The sequence below is a fragment of the Salvia miltiorrhiza genome, unplaced genomic scaffold (assembly GCF_028751815.1).
Source record: "Salvia miltiorrhiza cultivar Shanhuang (shh) unplaced genomic scaffold, IMPLAD_Smil_shh original_scaffold_441:::fragment_1, whole genome shotgun sequence".
In the NCBI taxonomy this organism is placed as follows: Eukaryota; Viridiplantae; Streptophyta; class Magnoliopsida; order Lamiales; family Lamiaceae; genus Salvia; species Salvia miltiorrhiza.
This window is the reverse complement of record NW_026651548.1, coordinates 403,199-417,544: the sequence shown is the minus strand read 5'-3', so window position 1 is coordinate 417,544 and position 14,346 is coordinate 403,199. Positions and strand designations below refer to the sequence as shown.

The following is a 14,346-nucleotide window of genomic DNA, read 5'->3' as shown; positions in this document are numbered from 1 at the left end:
TATTTTTAATTCCAACAAAAATGATTTACAAAAACATTTGTAAATTTAGTTATTTAATTTATATGCATTGCATATTTATTAAATTTAGCATTCAAGTATTTTCACGAGCTTTTAATTAGCAAACCTGAAGATTATTACAGTTTTCATAGTACAACCCGGAAGATTCAAATTTTATTTTATTTTACACCACTACACCTAACATCACTTCATCATTCATCATTCTACACTAATTCCACTCCCACTACTCCCACTTTCCCTCCCACTACTCCCACTTTCCCTCCCACTAATCCTATCCACCACTATACTGTCATCATCATCATGCCCTTATCATCAATACCCCAACACGCCTCCTGCAAAATTCAGCCAAGAATAACAGGAAGCACTATGACAACAGCCGCACGCCTCAACATATAGTTCCAAAGGTTCATTCTTTTTATCATAACAAGAGCTATCCCTTCATACACTCTCTTATTTGATTTTATCAAACCAATTTATTTATACAGTTTTTCAAGAAAAGAAACCACCTCATTCATCCATTCATCTATTTATACATTCGTATTTACAGTTTAGTATAGATTTCAGTTTGAAAGATGGTATATATATGCATGTATCTATATGAGCAAAATCTACAAAAAGAAGAAATTGAAGTTTTATTTTTGTTTCCTGCCTTCGATTTTATTGTATTGAGTTGAGAGTAGAGGGAGGCTCCTGCTGCTGTCAGTCGGAGTTTTGAGGGAGAGGCGGCGAGGCAAGGGCCTTGTTGCCGGTCTGAGCCGGGTCTGGGCTGGGTTTTGTAGAGGGCGGCACGGCGACGGCAGTTTGCTCCATCTACTGCTGTCGGCCGGAGAGAGAGAGGGGTGGAGAGAGATGGGCGGCTGTGGGTTCAGCGGAGGGAGGCAGGGCACGGCAGCGGTGCCGCTGCTGCCCGGCCACGGCTGGAAAAAGAGAAAGGTCGGAGATCTGAGGGAGGAGCGGTGGCGGCTGGGGCTGCTATCGCCGGAGGAGAAGAGAGTTTGTCGAGGGAGACGCGTCTTGATCTGTGTGTGTGGCAGCGCTGCGTCGTTGCCAGAAATTGAGAGGAGCCATGATTGGGGCTAGAGCTCAGGCGGTGGAGGCCCTCACTGTCGCCGTTCTGGGTCAGAGAGGAAGCGGAGAGCAGAGGGTTAAGGGAGATGAGGCGGTGACCGTGACAGCGGTTGCTGCCGCCGAGAGAGAGGGAGAAGAGGAGGGGCGTCGGGAGAGGGGTGGCCGGCGGCGTTCGTCGCAGGAGGAGGAGCTGTGGCGGCGAGGTTTTGAGGGAGGGGAGGAAGCGTCCGGCGAGGCGGCGCGCCGGAGGCGGTGCCGCACTCGACCGAGCAGAGAGAAGAAATAGGCGAGAGAGGCGTGAAAGTGATTGAAGCGTGAGTGTGTGTGCGTGTGGCTGATGGGGGGAAGAAGTAGGGATGGGAGTTAGGCTTTGAGGGTTGGGCTAGGGCTTGGGGAGTGGGCTTGAGTGTTGGGTTTGAGTTTGGGCTCCTATTTTGGGCCGAGTTAAATTATTTGGGCCGATTTTAATAAATGTTTGGGCTTGTTTTTATTTTTTAATAGGGCCATGTCTATTTATTTAGCTGGGCCTTTTTAAATTTTCGAAATGGGCTAAAATTTTATTAATTGAATTGCCTTACATATTTGATTGATGATTTAATTAGACAAAACTGATTTATTTATTAAGTCTTGGGCCTGTTTTTTTTAAGTGATGGACTGCATTTTATTGGGCTACGAATTTTAAAACAAAAACATGAGCTTCCATTTAATTTTTGGACTTGTTTAATTGATTTATTAATTTGACTCTTTATTTGAGTTTAATTAATTATTTTTAAAGATGATTTGCATAATAATATTATTATTATGTGCATATATGATTAAGCATGAAATCATTTGCATCAAGTATTTATTTAATTGGAATTGTGCAGATTTTTTTTAAAGGAGCTACACTATTATAATTAATTAGATTTATTAAGTTTAATTAATTATTTTCAAAGAGTAAATTTTTATAATAATATTAAATTATTATTATAAGCATATTTTAAGTAATTTCTTATTATATGCCAAGCATGACATTAAATGACGATTTTATATAAAAAAAGGAAAGAAAAAACCTAAAAAAAAAACCCTTGAAAGCACAGAAGGAGCAGACTAAGGGCCGAACCTCATTAAAACATTTTCACTGAAAACCCAGAGGGAAAAATCGTGAAAAGGAAAAAGAGTACTCGTCTAAACACAAAACGAAAGTAGGGAAGAGCGGAAGGGAAAGTTTCCGGAACTCCGGCGTAACCATCGTCCCCAAACTAGCCCGGCTCTCACCCCACGAAAAAAACTAAACGGGCGGTTAGAACCAAACAGCCACACATCAGCCCCAACTACCGTTTCTTATGCAGATGGCTATGCGAATCCATGTCAAGACGAACCGCAGCCCTAATCTCCTCAATCTCGTGCGGCCACCACCCTTCCGAACGTTGTTGGTTAGCCATTAAATCGGCCGCCTTGTTTCCTTCTCTAAAGATGTGAGAAACCTGCAGCGAGAAATCATCTAACATCTTTAAAATCCTATTCCACGCCGCCTTAAAACGCCAAGGCACATTCAAAGAACGAGAATTAAGAATGAGTATCATGTAGGTGGAATCGGCTTCAATCCAAAGTCTGTGCCATCCACGATTGTGAGCAATTTGAATCGCCGAGATAACTGCCAGTAGCTCTGCTTCAAAGGCAAAACCCGAGCCACCTTTGAAGTGAAAACAACCACGCACCACATTCCAGTTATCTCTAAACACCCCACCTGCAGCAATAGTGCCCGGAGTTCCCGTCGCTGAACCATCAGTATTCACTTTGATCCACGGCGCCACCGGTGGCCACCAATGTACCTCCACATATGCCAAGCATGACATGATATTGCATTTATTTTGCAATAAAAAGTATTTATGATTTAATTGGTTTTATTTATAATTCCAATTATTAAAGAAAGATGAGTAAGAATATTGTTGGTGTTCTTAACTCAAGATAAATGTTTTCAATTATTTATTCATTAAATTTTGAAAACTCGGCTAAGTGAATCATAGAATATTAAGCACTTCACCATGAATTAAGATTAGCTTCACGAGACCTATTAAGAATAGAATTTCTTGTAGGCTTTGTGACCAGGGGGATTAGCGCTGCTTTCCCAAGACAGGTTTATAAGTGATTATGATCTTCAGGCTTTGCCTAACCAGGTGGGCTTACTTTCCAAATGTACAAAGTATGATTGAGTTATTAAGCTCTAAATGTTTCAATGAAATGCAAATTGTTTATTTAATGTAATGAAAACTGTTTATCCAATAAAATATTTTGTGCACTCTGCTCTGTTTAAGGCTCGCATAAGTTAATCGATCGAGGTTCTCTTATGACCTAACACGTTGTTTGAGAATTGTGTACACCTATTAGCTGACTCGGTGGGTTGATCTCCATTCGGGCACTAATCATGTATGAGGCGTTATAAGGGTGCTCGACGGGATGTGTTCCAGAGCATTGGGTCCCAAATGGGAACTTGACTGGGTTACGCCCTCAGTTCAAGTAAAGCGGGAGATATGGATCCGTCGGTGGCTAAAAGGTCCGGGATCACAGCGAGTAACGGAAAGGGAGTGTGACATGTGCGCACAAATGAAAGAAAATATTTTAACATGCTTAGAAGTACTTCTTTCAATTTAAAACCTTCTAAGTCATGTCAAGTATGATTGGATAAACTGTCTTTAAGAAAATAATGAAATGTTTATGAAAATGCATGCCCACTAAGTACATTAGTACTTAGCCCAAAAATACTTTCAAATGTTTTCAGGTTGGCTGGCCGGTGCTGACGGGACGGAGCTGAGGCTAGAGTTAAATTCCTATGTTAGACTTCCGCTGTAGCAATTACTCTTATACATCTTTTGTTTTCTCAACTTAAGATGACTTCATGTCGAGCTTAAATTTGAAATTCTAGTTTTATGCTAATGAATGTTGGTTGTCAGAAACATGAAACAAAACTTGTGATCCAAAGGGGCATAGCCCGACTTTCTATCCTATTTCGGGTTTTTACAAGGTTGTTCCTTGTTTATTTCTATGAATTAGTTGCACCTCGATTATATTTATTCATTCAAGAATTGGGGTGTGACAGATATACATAGGCAGCAGAGCCGCTGCTCGTCGGAATTAAACAGCAGCGTCGACCTTCGGCTCCGCCGAAGGAAGCCTCGGACTCGAGTCGAGGAAGGAGAAGGCAGAGGCCGTGGCGACTCGCGGGTGAAGCAGCAGGCGTACGCCGGTCCCCCAACGACAGCGGCGCCAACTTCGGAGCGGGGCGGCGCGGCCGAAGGCCAAGCGCCGCTGGTCGCGACCCAGACCAGAAAACAGCAGTAGACCACAGCGAACTCACCGGCTTTAGGCAACGCGGCGCCGGATTTAAGCGAAGATTGAGCGAGAGAGAAAGAGATGTTGAGCAGCGTGTGTTTCTTGATTTTAGAGAGAGTGTGGTTTAGATAAAAGAAAGAGAAAGAATGTTACACTTTAATAAAAAGAGAGAGAACCGATAAAAATTTGAGAGAGAGAAATGCTTTACTTCCACTTTTGACTAGCATTGAGAGAGAACCGAGAATTTGGGAAAATGTGGGTCTCTGCCACCTTTGTGTAAATTGAGAAAGAAAAATAAAAAGTTGATTGGGGGGGGGGGGGGCGATTAATATATATATATATAAAAAAGGGAATGTGCGGTGTTTTATTGTAGGAGTGAAAATGATGAGTAGTGCTTTATTTTAAAGAAAGTGTCGATTTTTTTGTGGGTTTACATGAGTGCTATAAATTTTTTTAAAATTTCATAATGATGTGTCGATTTTGTTGTTTATGAGGATTTAAAATTTCTGATCAAAAAGAAAAAGAAAATAGAGTATTAATTATGTTTTAATTGTGGGAGTATTATTACGAGAGAGATGAGCCTACCGAGTTTTGTGGAAAATAGGGAGTACCGATTTATTTTTGAGGATCTAAGAGGTAATGAGAAATACAAGAATTGAGCCTTGATATATTTTTATTTTGGACTCATATTTTATTAATTGGGCCTAATGTTATTTATGTATTGGGCTTCGAATTTATTTATTTGGGCTCGAATTAAATTCCTATTGGGCCTTGATTATTTTATTGGGCCTTCATAATTATTCTATTAAGTTTAATTAGAGAAAATTTTAAGACTTACTAATTATTAATTAGTAAGTGAATTAGATTATTTTAAGATGAGTAGATTATTAAAGATTAATAATCCGACCTCATAAGACGAGCTTTAATTCCTTAAATAAGATTAGCATCTCATAATTTAATTAAAGGAATATGAGTCATGCATAATCATTTCACGCATCCTCATTTATTGAGATTTTTCGAGAATTAAAATCTTGTTTATTTTCTCGTATTAAAGGTCAAGCACAAGAGTTTAAGGCTTAGTCGTGAGTCTCTACTACCAGGTGGGCATTTCTTACGCGTAAAATAAAAATGCTATTGAAGAACTATGCAACTTTCATGCTTTAAAATGCAAAAATTTGATTTTTAAATGAGTTATGCTTTATTATGCTTAAATGAGTTAAAACTTTATTTCTCTTTATTATCTACGCTTGTCACGCTTTAATAATTTACGCTATGCTATTTACGCTTAATTACGACTTAAATTTTTATAATTTATTATTTATGCTTTGTTACGCTTTTAAGTGATTTACGCTTAAGGGAGTTACGCTTTGTTATGCGCCTATGTGGTTCACGCTTTGTTACGCTTTAATGCTTTACGCTTATTATTTAACGCCTATGTGAGTTACGCTTTAATGCTTTATGCTTATTATCAAATGCTTATGTGATGATGTTAACGAATTTGATTTCTGAGCGAATAGCTATCTTGCCAAGGATATATATATATATATGCAACGCGACCGTGAGTCAATGAGAGGGTTGGCCGGTCAAACGTCCGTTGAGGGAGGCCTCCCTCAACGGTACGATGCTAGCGTCTGTTGGGGGAGGCCTCCCTCAATAGTACGATGCCGTGTCCGCTGAGGGAGGCCTCCCTCACGGCGCGATGCCTGTGTGTCACGACCGCTCTTGCTAAGGATAGCAAATTCGGGGAAACCGCGACTAAGGGAGGGAATTTAGGAGCGGGATTTAGAAAGGGGTATATTCGGTCTCTTGATGACTCGACTTGTATAAGGAAATCAATCGAAATATCTAGATATCAAGAAGGCCACAAGGGGACCGTACATAATAATATCCAGAAATGTGTGCTCAATGAGTTTGAGTACATTATTAAATAATACATATTGTTTGACAAACGACATAATATCATAACGAAATCAGTGTTCGCAGCGGAATAACATTTTGAGTATATGTATGAAGACATATACTCTACTCTGAGGTAATCATCCTAGATCGACAAAAGCTCCGCTTGCACACTACATCCTCGATCACAGCTCAACCTGCACATTTATAAATACATACAGGGCTAAGTACGAAAGTACTTAGTGGACACTTGCCGAAACTTACATACATGCATAATATTTTATTGTCAAGCCTTTTAACAGTAGTAAGATACGAGGGTTTTCCTTTAAAGACTCGTATTTACCAAACATAATATCATTTCTTCCATCAATAACCCGCGCAGGCATTTTAATATTATTAATCACCATATCAGTAACTCGTGCCGAGAGGGAGGCCTCCCTCTACGGACACTATGATCGGCCAACCCGCTAGATGACTCACGATCACAAGGTGTACACTAATTCCGAAGGGATTTGCGGTCCCATCCAGAATCCGAATTCGATTAACATCAGATAGGCAATTAATAACAAAACATAAAACATTTAGGCATTGACAATATTATTCAAAATTCATAAGCATAAAGTTTTAACAATTCTACTATATGGTTTTAGTTTATACGTAAGAAAGCCCACCTGAATAGCAGACTCACGGTTTAGCTCTAACTCTGGTGCTTGACCTTTAATCCGAGAAAATAAAATAAGATTCTTAATTCTCGAAAAATCTCAATAAATGAGGATGCATGAAATGATTATGCATGACTCATATCCCTTTAATTAAATTATGAGATGCTAATCCTATTTAAGGAATTAAAGCTCGTCTTATGAGGTCGGATTATTAATCTATTCTAGAATAAAGTCTTTTCTAGGTAACTTGTAACTATCACCTATAGTAGCTTCATTCATTTTTGTAATTGATAACCATACGTCTCTTTCCTCTTTTTATCTCATTAGCAACATAACAAGCTGGAGCACTATGTGGGCTAAATCAACGTTCCTAAATCAGACTCTTTTTGTAATTGATAATCATACTCTCTTTTATCTTTATTAAAGGCAAACATTCATTCTCTTTTTTTTTTTTTAATAAGCACTCGGCTCACTCAAATTTATTAAAGAAAGGAAACTCTCTCTCTCTCTTAATTGAAGCAAAATTTTGCTCACTCTTCTCTCTCTCTCGTTCGATCGATCCAGCCATCATCCGGGGTCCTTCTTCCCGGCGAGTCATCGCCGGAAATCCATCTCTCTCTCCCTCGCATACATCGGTAACCACCCAAACACTCACCTCTCAATCTCTCTCGAATCTCCTCCGGCGAAGAACCGTCGGTCAGTCACCTCCCTCAACGTTTCACTACAGCGCCGTTGTTCCTGCTGCTCCGGCGACTCACGACGAGGCCACCGCCGATTGCTGCTGTTTGTGGAAGCGCCGCCGACTGCTGCTGTTCGTGGAGTCCGCCGCCGACTGCTGCTGTTCTGAAGTTGGCCGCCGACTGCTGCTGCTCTGGTATCGCGGGCTGCTGTTGCAGAGCTCCGACAGCCACCACCGTCGTCGGCTGCCGCTGCCTCGCCCAAGGCCGACTTCTGCTACCAAGCACCGAACGCCGCTGCTGTAGGGAGGCCGGCGAACAGTCGGGTGTTCGCCGTTTCCAGTTCTTCTCCGAGTTCCGAAGCCGGTGAGAGCTCCATCATCGCGTCGTCTCGTTCGTCTCTCGGCCCAACTGAACAGGTCGTGGAGCAACAAGGCGAGCTTCTCGCCTGAACCCACCGCCAAGCACCGAGTCGCTGCTGCTCGTCGTCTCTCGATCAGCCTGAACAGGCCGCGTCCCTTCTTCCTAAAGCTAAGTTATCTACTTTCATTTTTCTTCTACTTCAGTTTCTAGTTGTTACGCGTGGGGTTCTCATGATTCGTTGTTCTAGAGTGCAGTGGCAGTATACACACAAGTCTTTCTATTGCTATACATAACATGGACTGTTTGATGTAGTGGTAAAACATGATTATGCTCGTTGGTACGAATGCGAACTCGATTGGATAACTGAGGTAGTATAAATACCTTGAATGATGCTTGCTTTGGTGTTTGTTGGCTGTTGTGGTTGGATTAAATGAAGCAGCAGATCGAACTGAAATAATAAAGTTGTTCTTGCATTAATGCAGGTGGAATAAGGGAAGAAGGTGGAGCATTGAAGACAAGCTTACCTTGAGAATACTTGGTAGGATGAATTAAAGGCTCACTTCTCCTTGTGCAGTCCTCAAATGAAGAATGAAGAGAATGCAACAATGTTGGCTGTTTTGAATGACGAGGTGGTTTGGCTGGGAGCTTGTATACATGGGAGGAGGTACATTCTAGGGTGGCTGATTGACATATTTAGGTGTACTTGGGCATGGCAGCCTGCTGCATAGGCGTGGGAAAAAAAAAGGTGCAGCAAGCTCAAGAGGGGATAGGGGAGTGTGCAGCACATGTCTCCATACCTTATTGTTATTCACATTTTCTTGAACTTAGGGGGGGGGGTGGCAGGTGGTGGAGTAGGAAAGTGGTAGAGTGTAAACCGTAGGGAGTGCAGATGGTAGATAAGCATAGGTGTGTATGGTTGTAAAGTATGATGTGATCTAAATATAATCCTTCAGTGTTGTTGCTCTGTATTTGAAATATTGGTTTCGTGTCTTGCTAAAAATCGATAATCCGTAGTCGAAAATTGGCTGCTCTAAAAATCTAATTTGTATTATTATCGAGATTGCTAAATTAAATCCATAGATTTAATTCGTTCGTCATTCTAATACCTAAATTAAATCCGTAGATTTAATTGGCTTCAAAGTCTGAAATAATTCACGACTTAAGTAACAATATAAAATAAACTCCATCTTGACTAATAAATAATACAACTTCGCTAAGTTGGTTATAACTTCGAATAATAAAAATTCATCGGTTCAAAGATTAACGTCGCGATTTTAAACACGCGAAGATAAATAAATGCATACTGCTAGTGTAGCGAATCTGTTTCCAAATTACGTAATTCAGAATCATAGTTGGAATTCATAAAGCGTTTCATTTACTAAAAAAAATTAATAAACACGCAATATTGGACTTAAATAAATATAAAAGAGCGGGTTGTTACATACTACCCCTCTTAACAAAAATTTCGTCCCGAAATTTGCATACCTATGTGAAAAGTTCTGGGTATTTTTCTTTCATCTGGTCCTCAAGTTCCCACGTTGCTTCTTCAGGTCCATGGTGTCTCCACAGTATTTTGACTGACACGATCGATTTATTCCTCAACTCTTGCACCTTTCGGTCCAAAATGGCTTCAGGTTTTTCCTCGTACGTCAAGTCTGGGTTAAGAATCATTTCCTCTTGGTGAATCACGTGTTTGGGGTCAAACACGTACCGTCTCAGCTGTGACACGTGGAACACATTGTGGATGTTTCCAAAGCTAGGTGGCAGCGCCAACCTATACGCTACGGGACCTATTCTTTCAAGGATCTCATAAGGTCCTACAAAACGGGGTCTCAACTTACCCTTAACACCGAATCTGACGATCCCTTTCGAGGGTGACACTTTCAGGAAAACCTTGTCTCCAATTTGAAATTGTAGTTCGGTTCGTCGGGTATCGGCATAAGACTTCTGTCTATCCTGGGCCTCTTTAATTCTTGCTCTAATCTGGCGGATGGTCTCGATCATCTCGCTTACTGCATCTGGCCCAAGGATTTTTCTTTCACCCACCTCGTCCCAGTAAAGTGGTGATCTACACTTCCTTCCATACAGCGCCTCATAAGGTGCCATATCAATGGTCGCCTGGTAACTGTTGTTGTAGGCGAATTCGATCAGTGGCAGCACTGATTCCCAACTTCCTCCTCGGTCTAGCACCACTGTCCTCAACATATCTTCAAGGGTCTGAATTGTTCTTTCCGATTGTCCATCTGTTTGAGGATGGAAGGCGGTGCTAAAGTTCAATCTTGTTCCTAACTCCTTCTGCAAACTGATCCAAAATCTAGAAGTAAATTTTGAATCTCTATCTGAAGTAATGGATATTGGTATTCCATGTAGCCGTACAATCTCACGGATGTACAATTGGGCTAGTTTCTCCGATCCATAGGTAATTGGAATCGGTATAAAATGAGCACACTTCGTGAGACGGTCTACTATTACCCAAATAGCTGTGTTGCCCCTATTTGTCTTGGGTAGACCCGTCACGAAATCCATCGCTATGTGCTCCCACTTCCATTCTGGGATTTCTAATGGCTGCAATTTCCCATATGGTCGTTGATGTAAAGCTTTCACTTGCTGGCATGCAAGGCAGCGCTCTACAAACGAGGCTATATCTCGTTTCATCCCGTCCCACCAAAACTTCTGTTTCAGATCTTGGTACATTTTGGTACTCCCGGGATGAGCGGTATAGGGCGTGTCATGAGCTTCACTCATGATCTCATTTCTGAGTTCCTCGTTATGGGGAACACACAATCTTCCTTCAAAAAGTACGGCGTTATCCGTTGCCTCTTGGTAGCCTCCTGGCGTGCCTGTTCGGATCTTGAGACGAACTTTTTCTAAGTCCTCATCCGCTCTCTGGGCACTGACGATCCTTTCTCTGAGGTCTGGGGCGGCTACCAGAGTTGCAATAATCGCTCTTGTCGTTGCTGGTGGCTGAACCACTTCTATCTTCAATCTGTCAAAATCCCTTACAAGCATGTCCTCTTGAGTGAGAAGGAGTCCTAACTCGGATTGAGTTTTACGACTTAAAGCATCAGCTACTACATTAGCTTTTCCCGGGTGGTAGTTGATACCGCAATCGTAATCCTTCACGAGCTCGAGCCATCTCCTCTGTCTCATGTTCAAGTCTTTCTGCTCGAAAAAGTACTTAAGGCTTTTGTGATCAGTGAAGATTTCACATCTAACTCCGTATAGATGGTGTCTCCAAATTTTCAAAGCATGCACAATTGCTGCTAGTTCCAGATCATGAGTGGGGTAGTTCAATTCGTGTGGCCTTAGTTGCCGTGAGGCATAGGCGATGACCTTTCCTTCTTGCATCAACACACAACCTAGCCCATTTTTGGACGCGTCCGTGAAGATCACGTACTCCTTATCAGCTGCTGGAACTGCTAGCACTGGTGCAGTTGTCAATTTCTTCTTCAGCTCTTGGAAGCTGGCTTCACACTCTTCGTTCCACTTATACTTGATTCCTTTGCGAAGTAATTGCGTCATTGGTCTCGCTATTTTAGAGAATCCTTCGATGAATCTCCGGTAGTATCCCGCCAAACCTAAGAAACTCCGGATTTCATTAGGTGTGGTTGGTGATTTCCACTCGCGCACTGCTTGCACCTTGGCGGGGTCCACCTTAATTCCATCTGCTGATACGATGTGCCCTAGAAACATTACTTCTTTCAACCAAAATTCGCACTTGCTGAATTTGGCGAACAACTTCTCTGTCTTTAATGTCTCCAGGATGATTCTTAAATGATTTTCATGCTCTTGGTCATTCTTAGAATAGATGAGGATATCATCTATAAACACTAAGACAAATTTGTCTAAGTATGGATGGAAAACTCGATTCATGAGGTCCATGAATACTGCCGGTGCATTGGTTAGACCAAAAGGCATGACAACGAATTCATAGTGACCATATCTTGTGCGGAAAGCGGTCTTGGGTATATCCTCTGGTCTGATCTTCAGCTGGTGATACCCAGACCTTAAATCTATTTTTGAGAATACACTGGCTCCCTTGAGTTGATCGAACAAATCATCTATCCTTGGAAGAGGGTATTTGTTTTTAAGCGTCAGTTTGTTCAACTCTCGATAATCAATGCACATTCTCATGGTTCCATCTTTCTTCTTGACAAAGAGTACAGGCGCTCCCCAAGGCGAGACACTGGGCCTGATAAAACCCAAGTCCAAGAGTTCCTGTAGTTGCACCTTTAATTCTTGTAGCTCCTTTGGGGCCATCCTGTACGGTGCCTTTGATACTGGGGCAGATCCAGGTTCTAGATCAATGGTGAAATCTAGTTGCCTGTCTGGAGGTAGTCCTGGCAATATTTCAGGAAAAACTTCTGGAAAGTCTCGTACTATTGCCACATCTTCGACCTTCTTGTCTTCACTAGCTTCCCCGTTTAGGTAGACGAGATAAGCTGTGCTTCCTTCCTTCATCATCTCTTTTCTGGCTTGTAATGCGGATATCACTGGTACTCTCTTCTTCATACTGATGCCGTGAAATTCTGTCGGTTCCTTTCCAGGTGGTCGAAGAGAAATTTTTCGTTCACTACAAAGGATGGTGGCGTGATTTTCAGCTAGCCAGTCCATTCCTAAGATTACATCTACGTCCCACATGAGCAGAATATTAAGATTGTTCGCTACCATCTTAAGTTCTCCTATTTCAAATTCTACGTTCGAGCAAACATGTGTGGTGGTAGATCTTCCTCCTGAGGGTGTAGTGATTCTTAAGGCACACTTAGCTCGTTCTGATTCGATTTCTAAGGTATCTACGCAAGGGGCAGATATAAAAGAATGCGAGGCACCAGTATCGAACAGAATCATAATGGAAAAACCTTTAAGCTTGCCCATACCTGCCAGGTTTCCCTGGTTTTTCTCGGGCTGGTTTTGGGTGAGAGCAAAGGCTCTCGCCTGCTGCGGCAATGGTTGCTGCCGCCTCTGTTGCTGTTGGCGCTGTTGGTGCTGGTGTTGGTATTGCTGCTGGTATGGCTGTTGTTGGCGGGGCTGGTGTTGCCCTTGAACTGCTCGCAGGGGCTGGGCATAAGTGGCCCTGATTGCCGCGCCCTGCTGTTTGTTGGGGCATTGTGAGGAGTAGTGGCCCTTCTGGCCACACGTGTAGCAACTGTCAGTTCCAGCCCTACAGACACCACGATGTGGTTTGTGGCATTTTGGACAAAGGGGAACTTCATTTTGTCTTTGGCTGCCTCCAGTAGGGGCAGGACCCTGTTGCTTCCCTTGTCCTTGTTGCTGATATTGTCTCAACGGCGCATTTCCTTGCCATGGCCTTTTGTTAGTCTGGTTTTCATTTCCTCCATGGTCGTTCCAGTTGCGCTTCCCTTTAAAGTTCTGAGGGCGTGCAGGTGGGTTAGCTGGCGCTGAGGTCTGTGGCGGAGCAAATCTTTCTACTGGCATCGCAACTTCGATGTCTAGTGCCCTGTTCAAAGACTCAGTGTATGAGAGTCCACCATGACTAGCTAGAGTCATCCGAATCTCGTGCCTCAGACCGGCACAAAATTTCTCCGCCATTTTCTCATCAGTATCCACCTGCTGCGGAGCATAACGCGATAGATCGCAGAATTCTCTGTCATACTCTGTCACTGTTTTCTTCCCTTGTTTCAGGCTATAGAACTCAGCCTCCTTCTTCTTTCTGTAGCTTTTGGGAATATACTTATCGTATAATCCAATTTTAAAGTCTTCCCAAGTGTAAGCTGCCCATTGTTCGGGAGTCAGAGTCTTTCGGCGGGCTTCCCACCAAAAGTCAGCCGATCCGGCTAGTTGGAAAGACATGCACGAGAGTCGCTCCTCTTCTGTGCAGTGTAGGAAAGTGAAGATACGCTCCAAGGCGCGTATCCAAGCTTCGGCCTCGGCTGGGTCGCCTGTCCCAGTGAACGTGGGCGGATTCTGTCGAAGAAAAAGTTCTTCAGTCCTTCTAGCAGGGGGTGGAGGGGGTGGGGTAGGTTCCCTGTCGTTTCGCCGCTCTTCAGGTATTTCATTGCGATTTCCATCATTGTTAACGTTTCTTCTAGGGGGGCGACCTCGTTTAGGCGGCATTCTGCAATTCACAAATCCATTTTAACACATTCTATACATGAGTCTCTAAGGCAATTAATAAAGAATTGTTGGTCAAAATCTAAAAATATCATAACTCCAAAACTAAGATTAACAGGAACCGTTGCATACACAAGTCACATTATTCAAAGTTACTACATTCTTAACTGACTTGTGAAGAATAAAACCCGTAGAGAAACATAAAACATACACGAGATCGTCGTAGAAAGCCCATGCTAGGGTCATATATATATAGATATCCTGGAAAATTGCCTCAT

At 42.4% G+C, this 14,346-nt stretch overlaps 2 long non-coding RNA genes across 3 annotated transcripts; both read left to right on the top strand.

Moving 5' to 3' along the window:
• The first annotated feature begins 265 nt into the window (after positions 1-265).
• Positions 266-4,111, top strand: LOC131004612 (uncharacterized). Of its 2 annotated transcripts, XR_009095080.1 has the most exons (3): positions 266-422; positions 3,165-3,245; positions 3,848-4,111. It is a non-coding gene; the product is annotated as an uncharacterized LOC131004612 (long non-coding RNA). The 2 variants fall into 2 exon arrangements; XR_009095081.1 differs by having other exon boundaries at positions 3,165-4,111.
• A 4,058-nt stretch (positions 4,112-8,169) lies between these two features.
• LOC131004611 (uncharacterized) lies at positions 8,170-9,017 on the top strand. Its single transcript, XR_009095079.1, has 2 exons — positions 8,170-8,364; positions 8,479-9,017. It is a non-coding gene; the product is annotated as an uncharacterized LOC131004611 (long non-coding RNA).
• Positions 9,018-14,346: the final 5,329 nt, after the last annotated feature.